Genomic DNA, 7,963 nt, shown 5'->3' with positions numbered 1-7,963 from the left:
CAGTGATGTTCCTTGTGCCTGGAATACACTCTGCTGCAACCCATATCTACACCCCCTGCTTCACTGCTACTCATCCTTCAGGTCTCAGCTTGGCTGTCACTGCCTAGGGTGGCCTTTCCTCAGCCACATGGGAGGCTAGCTCACCCTATGGTTTGCCTGCACAGCATTCTATCTTTTCCCTTTATAACAGGATTATTGTAACCTGATCGTCAAGTATGTAATCACTGAACATTTGTTTTTCACCCTCGCCTCCTAACTCCATACTCTAAGGTCCATAAGGACAGGATCTGAGTCTGTTGTTTTACCTACATTACTTTACCTAGTTTCACAATCCTGTGAGGTAGACACCCTCATCCCTTATTTGACAGAGGAGAAAACTGAAGGCTCAGAGAGATGTGTGGGTAGAGTCAAGATTTGATCACAGTTCCATCTGTGTTGCAGAAGGGTTTAAAGGGCTAGAAGTTCATTTATTTGGAATTTGGATTCTCAAGGCTAGAATTTAATAGGATAATAATTCTAGGCATGCCTCTTCTTCTGTATAATAGAGATAATATTACTTACTTTATCTACTGCACAATTTTCTGTAGGATCAAATAATATATATGACATGCCTGGTAGCCATAACACAGTCTACAGATATAAGTGAAATAGATAGTATTTTTCAACAGACTCAAGTTGTAACAGCAGCTGCTTATCTGGTCTGCCCACTCTGGGCATCAATTTCTTCAGTAAAATTGTCAGTTTGAAGATACTGACTCCAAATATTCCTGTATATTATCTAGAGAAGGTTGTTAGCCTGGACTTGTGTTGACAACTAAAAGATTAGTTGAGAATGATAGGATTCATCTTACAGGATGAGAAGTATACATTTAGCTTTGACATAAATAAAAATAAAGCTATAAACAAAAGGCAGTGTGTGTCTAGAATTTAGCCTTTTAGTATTGATCACCAGGACCAGATTCAACAGTTAGGCAAGTGCAGTTAATGATTAGCATGAGTGGTTAAGAGCTTAGACTTTGGAGTCAGAGAGACCTAAGTTCAATTCTCTCAGCTCTACAATGACCAACAAGAAGGCCTTGGGCAAGTCACTGAACTCCTTGAAGTTCATTTCTACATCTTTAAAATGTACCTACCCCTCCGACTGTTGTAAGGATTAAAACAAATAATGTAAGTAGGCACTTGGGACATAGGAAACTCTGTATAAATGTGGAGAGTTGTTATTGCCATGTCAGTCTTTCTTTCCTGGCTTGCTGATCCCTCCACACCTATTTGTTCCATGCTGCTTCCATTCCAATTGGAATGATGACTTTCAGGTGTCAGAGTCTTAAATACTAAGGCCAAGAACTCTGTTTCTCCATCTGCAACTGCTCTAAGTAAGGCAAACCTCATATAAAGGGGAAAGCTTTCTTCCCATGTGTTGTGAACAATGAGTCACACCAGCTTCTTGTACGTCTGGGGAAGCTTTGTTATTTGTGCAGAGGAGCATACCCTTCTAACTGTATTCGAACAACTGCATGTCTCTGCTCAACTACTTTTGAGTGTCATAATAAGGATGGGAGGATTTTATTCTCTCTGGCTTTGGACAGCCAATGGATGTGCAATTTGGAGCTGCAACAAAAAGGGGGTTTCATTGTTCAGTCACTCTATGGCTACTATCACATAGGATCAGTAATGATTTGATTCATTATTAACTTTAAAATGGGAGCCTTTCTATAATTTTGAAGTAGGAATCAGAAATTCTAGTAATAGCATTGGATTTTGGTTTGTGTGTGTTTTCACTTAAAATGTACTTATTGAGAACTACTATGTTCTATTCTCTGAGGAAGAACACAAAGATAAGTAAGTTCTCTTTTCCTCATAGGAACTGAAATCCTATGTAGGAGATAGAAAAGGACACAAACAATGGGAGGGAGAGAGCAAGTAGGCAAGGAAAGGTGTTCTGAGCATGGTTCCCTTCATTCTGGATTAAGATTCAAGTGTTTAGAGTGGTGTGTATGAGAATAAAAAGAAATGGGCACTTGACTGGGCCTGAATACTGGCACTTGTACTTATTAGTTAAATTAGCTTGAGCAAGCTATTTACCCTCTCTGAACAAGTTTTTTTCATATGAAAAAAGAGAAAAATGCTTATATCACAAGATTGCTGTGAGGATTAATTGAGATAAAGTACGTGCCTGGCATGATACCGGACTAACTGTAGCTAACAAACATTAGCGACTAGAAATATGAGTATAATTAATACAACAAGATGGAGATAGTATTAAAAACTCTTGTCACCATATAGGGTCAGTGGGGCAGGCTTGATGGAAGAGATCTTAATTCTCATTTCAGCAGCATAGCATAGACGTGAAGCACTTCTCAGATATGCAAACATGAAATCCATCCTGCTAAATATTCACCACTCTTCTGACATAGCAGATGACATCCTGTGGTCACTCCCTTCCCCTACTGAGATATTAGGTGGTGGTTTCATGCTAACCCCACCCAAAATGGTGGATTATCTGACGGTAACAGAGAAACAGGAAGATCAGTGGTTTTAAATGAGCAGAGACCGGGTGTTTTACAGTAAATAACTCTTCCATTTCTATCAGTTCCTTGACCAACTGTTGAACAAATTATGATACAAAATGATAAGGAAGCCAAGACACAGCTTTTGGAAAAGCTGAAAGCCTCTTTGATGTTGGAAGCACATCCTGTCATCCACAGTGTACTGAATAAGATGATGGCTGAAGACAACTTCATGGACAGGATAATTGCTCTAGCAGACAGATGGATGAAAGAAGGGGGCCTGGCACTGTACCTGTAAGTGCAAGTGCACCTCCTTGATGAAGCTGCTGTTCTGCACTCTAGAATGTCTCATTTGGTTTGCCCAAGTTAAGCAAGTAATCCAGATTTGAATAAACAGTCACTGTGTGGAGGTTAACTCAGATCATTTATTATAAAACTCCTTGATTTGTAGGAAATATGTGGTTTCTAGGAGGAGAAAATGAGACAATCTGTGATATAATGGTTATTATTCATAAGAAAGGCCACTACGGTTTTTGCTGTTTCTAAAAGCACTATTTTCATAAGGAAATTATAGCATCCAAAGGTTTATTGGCATTAATATGGTTCTATCTATGTTTATGATGATGATAATCTTAATAGTGAGTACCATTTTGAGCTTCCAGCTTAGGTCATTGGAAGGGAGAATTCAAACTGGCTTCAAGGAGAGTTTGAGCTGAGCTTCAGTTCAAACTGTATGACCCTTAGAGAGCCTCTCACATTCAGTCTCCAGGCTCCATAAAGATAGAGGTCTTTCCTATCATCCTAGGACTGTATTATACTCAGAGTCCAGCATAATGTCCAGTACATGATGAGTGTTACATCAATATTTGTTGAAATATTTGATTCAACCTTCGTTATCTCTTTTAATACAACAACCTTGACAGCTCAATATTATTAGCTCTAGTTTTTTAATAATAACCTGCTTGTTTCAAAGCTATCTACAGAATTATGCATGTGATGGGGTGTTGCAGGTGTGGGAGAAATTTGCTGTATGGTCATATGATCTCTGAGCTTAACATGGGAGAATCAAGAAGAATAATATTGTTTATGTAAAGATGCTTTCATGCTTTGGCAGAGTGGGAAGAAGTGGCTCTGTTGGCCATTTGACTAGAGAAGAAGCTTGAAACCATATTTATGGGGATAGGTCGAAACAGTGGACATAGTAAGCATGCTTTCACATTCAAGGCTGACTCAGAGCAGAAGAGACTGTCTTGACTACATCAGCCTAAAGGCCACAACACAGTACAAGCTTTAGGGAAACCAATTTTGGTTTGACATAGGGAAAAACAATGGAATTCCTCCTGCTGTTTAGAAATAGAAAAGATCACTTTGGAGGTAGTAAATCCCACTATTGGCAATGTCCAAAGTGGGGCCACATGATCACTCGACAGGAATATTATAAAAGGGGTTTAAACATTGGCTAAGTGGAGAAAGGCATTAGGCTAGTGAATATCTCCTATTTGTCTCCTAGAATCTATGATTCTATAATCCAGTACTTGAAATTTGTAAAGATGGTATCCAGACAAGAATATATTTAAAAGGAAACTAGGTTAACAGTTTAGCTCAGATTCCATTAGCCTATAAAAAAAAAAAAAGATTCCATTAGCCTATGAGGTCCCCTAAAGTAAAATGTCTGTCTATGTTATACAGCACTGTGTTCCCAGCACCAGCACTGTGTTTGGCACATAGTACACCTTTAGTAACATGTGTTAGGTGAATCAGTTGGAACTCTGGGTATACTGAGGAACTTATCATGCATGCTCTGAGCACTGACTTTCCAAGAAGTTATGGAGTGTCATAGGAATGAAAGCTGAACCAGATCAACTTTCCTGTACCCCTTTCCTATGTAGGTTATAAGTTTGGTCTAAAGGGAAACATTTCCACTTATTTGTGCTGTAAATATTGAACTCACATAGAATCTTTTCCTTGGGAGAAGTGCCTCGATGTGTGCATTTGCTGTTGGTCTCACTTGTGGAATGTCAGAATGAGAGGAGTGGCAGGGGTCTGAGAAATGCCCTACTCTAATGTAGTTGAGAATATGCAAGAGTGATCAGGCCATAAATCAACAGGCTGAAGACCCTAATCCAATATGGGGAGTCACCCCCAGAGGTGACACTGAAGAAACCCTAAAGGGAGATCATGATTTCATCCAGCACTGTGCCCAGCACCAATCAGGGTCTCAATGCAATACAGTTGACCTTGAACAACACAGGTTTGAGCTGCCTGGGTCCACCTTTATGCAGTTTTATCTTCAATTAATATAATACAGTACTATAAATGTATTTTCTCTTCTTTGTGATTTTCTTAATAACTTTTTTTTCTAGTTCACTTCATTGTAAGAATATAGTTACAACACATATACAAAATGATCGTTTATCTTATCAGCAAGGCTTCTAGGCTACTAGTAGTTAAGTTTCGGAGGAGTCAAAAGTTAAATGTAAATTTTCAACTGTGTGGGAGGTTGCCCCTGACCCTTGCATTGTTCAAGGGTTAACTGCATAGTGAATGAATGAACAAATGGTGTCCAGGAGCAGTGCTCAACTTGGAACCAGAAAGCCTGGACTCTCCTCTGGATCTGCTGTCACTGACTGCCTCGGTAACCCTGACACGTTCCTTATCTTCTCTATAAATGTCATCTGGGGCTACCCGGCATTCAAACAACTGTCCTATTTGGGGGATACCAATTATAGAGGCAGGAGGTCATGGTTGTCTTGATTAGTTGGTAGTAGTGGAAATGGAGAGAACCAGATGACTTCGAGAGCCATTTGGAGCAGTAGAGAAAGTAGGACTGCATGTATAATTGGATGTGAGGCGTGAATAGAGGGAAAGGATGACACCTAGATTTCTAACCTAGGCAGCTGGGTGGATGGCAGTGATACTGGCTGAAATAGGAACAAGCAAGCAGGAGTGGGTTTGAGAGGAAGCTGATGAACCACACCCTGTGCTCCAAGAAGCCCACACACTGAGAAAAATCCTGGCCCTTCGGCTCTTCCCTTACCTGTTTGTGTGAGAAAAGACCCACTGCATGAGAGGGTGGGCAGACCAGGTAGCTTCAAATGTGACAGAGACCCCTGGTTATGCTTTCTAATGAGAGAATGCTTTAGGAGCTGATAAAACTCAGCCTTAAATCCCTGCATTCTTCTTTTATTATTGCTAAGGCAGCACCAGAAGGCAAATATGGAGATCTGGGACCCACAAACCTAAAATTATAAAGAAAAGAAGAGAATCAGGGGACACTTCAAGATTAAAAGCCAGTTTTCTGCCAGAACTTTGCTTTATTTATTATACCCACGCTCTCCCTGGTTTCCAAAGACCAACTGTAGGCTTGACTCCTGCAGCCTATGTCAGTAACTCTGGGTCTTGGTGCTGAATAAATGAAACTAGTAGGATTAAAAAAAAATGGAGCTCTCTGAGGCCTGGCAGTGTCTGGACAGGGATGGATGGGTAATGGAGAGAACAGAGCTCCCATGGCAATGAGCTACCACTGATCTCAGCCTCATCTAAGTACTGTAGGCCTCGGTACCCTGAGCTGACCCCTTAAAGCCATGCTGGAGTATAGATGAAAACTGACATCACATAGCATCTCCTGAATATTGCTGGGTGGAGAGGACCCATTTTTATATATAGCAGCAAGGGAAATGAAAGAAATGAAGGTGAAGAGAGCAAATGTGAAAATATGAGAAATTATGTTTGTTATTTTAAAAAAGAGTAAGTTTCATGTTTTTGTTTCTAATTACAAAAGCAATATACGGGGAATCCCTGGGTGGTGCAGCGGTTTAGCGCTGCCTTCAGCCCAGGGCCTGATCCTGGAGACCCGGGATCGAGTCCCACATCAGGTTCCCTGCGTGGAGCCTGCTTCTCCCTCTGCTTGTGTCTCTGCCTCTCTCTCTCTCTGTCTCTCATGAATAAATAAATAAAATCTTTAAAAACAAACAAACAAACAAAAGCAATATATGTTTGTGATAGAAAACTTAAGAAATACAAAAAAGTAAAATAAAATAGTGGTAATGCCACTAACTGCTCTGATAAATATTTACTGAATGCTGACAAGCTGAGGCACAATTTAAGGCCCCCAATAATCTTGGGAATTAAGCAATATTATTACTCCCTTTGATTCCATGAAGAAACTAAGGTTCAGAGGTTGAGATTTGCCTGAAGACACATAGTTGGTAAGTGGTAGAGTAGGATACTTGGCCCTTGACCTGCTCCACGATGAGGTGATGGTCACAGAGCATAAGAGCACTGCCCTCATTAAAGCAGCAGGTATAAATGTTGGATCTTTTGGGCCAGGCTTGTTTGCAAAGGCCCTGGCTGATGTCAACATCGAGAGCCCCATCTGCAATATAGGGGCTGGTGGACCCTCCCAAGCAGCCGGCGCTGTACCAGGAGCAGCTCCCACCCTCTGCACCATGGCTGCCCCAGCAGAGGAAAAAAGGTTAGAAGCAAAGTCTCAGAGGAGTCTGATGATGACATGGGCTTTGGTCTTTCTAACTAAACCTCTTCTGTAACCTATTCAATAAAAAGCTGAACTCCTTAAAAAAAATGTGTCTTGTCTTTCAAGTCTTGTCACACTTCCTGCAATTTTGTAAACTCATCCATTGCAAAAATGATATTTTGATCTTTGCCCTTTCTGATGACCAGAACAGAAAGTGACTCTCCTCCCATTACTTGGCCTGAGGCTTCCTTCTGCTTCTGCCCAAGGCAGGTTGTGGTTAGCGCTCACTGCTTAACCTCTTCCTCCTGTAAGTCTCTTTGAAGTAGAACCTTTTTTTAGACCACTTTGACACCATGGACATTCTGTAATCCTATGTATCAAGCCAATCTCTTTAAACAAATGCACAAATAATGTGTATGAAACCTTACCTGATTTCTAGGCTTCATTGTCTCTTACCACATCTCTGACTCCAGCCCCCACTTCATCCTGATATTAGAATGAGTTTCTACTGCAGAGTACTTAACGATCTTTTAAGTTGAAAATTTAATGCTTTATTCTTCATAGAAATGAATTAAGTATGAATGTCAAAATACCACTAGTATCAAAATGACCATAACAAAAAACATACACCCAGTACCCTATCCTGACTACCCAGCTTTGTCCCCAGTCAGTCAGTTTTAGAAACTTCCTGTGCATCCCCCACTATTAACTGGGGCTCTCCAGAGAACTCTCCAGTGGTTCTTAATCTAGGGTTGTCATTCACAGTGGGAGCTTTGGAACCAAGCTGCCTCAATTCATATCTCACCATTACCACTCCCTATGTGACCTTGGGCAGGTTATTTAACTTTCCTGTTTCTCAGTTTCCTTGTTTGTTAAATGGGGAAAAGAATGATACCTATTTTATAAGGTTATTGTGAGATCAAACACTTGTAATGCTAATGCTTGTAAAGGTCTTAGTACATGGCCTGGCATATCGCAAGCA

At 40.6% G+C, this 7,963-nt stretch overlaps 1 long non-coding RNA gene and 1 pseudogene across 1 annotated transcript; both read left to right on the top strand.

The window, feature by feature from the left end:
• Positions 1–1,053: 1,053 nt before the first annotated feature.
• LOC121476341 lies at positions 1,054–3,435 on the top strand. The gene is made up of 2 exons (XR_005983918.1): positions 1,054–1,167; positions 2,591–3,435. It is a non-coding gene; the product is annotated as an uncharacterized LOC121476341 (long non-coding RNA).
• A 3,082-nt stretch (positions 3,436–6,517) lies between these two features.
• On the top strand, positions 6,518–7,133 carry LOC121476340 (annotated as a pseudogene).
• The last annotated feature ends 830 nt before the right edge of the window (positions 7,134–7,963 follow it).

This window comes from Vulpes lagopus, chromosome 15 (genome assembly GCF_018345385.1).
Source record: "Vulpes lagopus strain Blue_001 chromosome 15, ASM1834538v1, whole genome shotgun sequence".
Lineage (NCBI taxonomy): Eukaryota > Metazoa > Chordata > Mammalia > Carnivora > Canidae > Vulpes > Vulpes lagopus.
This window is presented reverse-complemented; position numbering and strand designations above follow the sequence as displayed.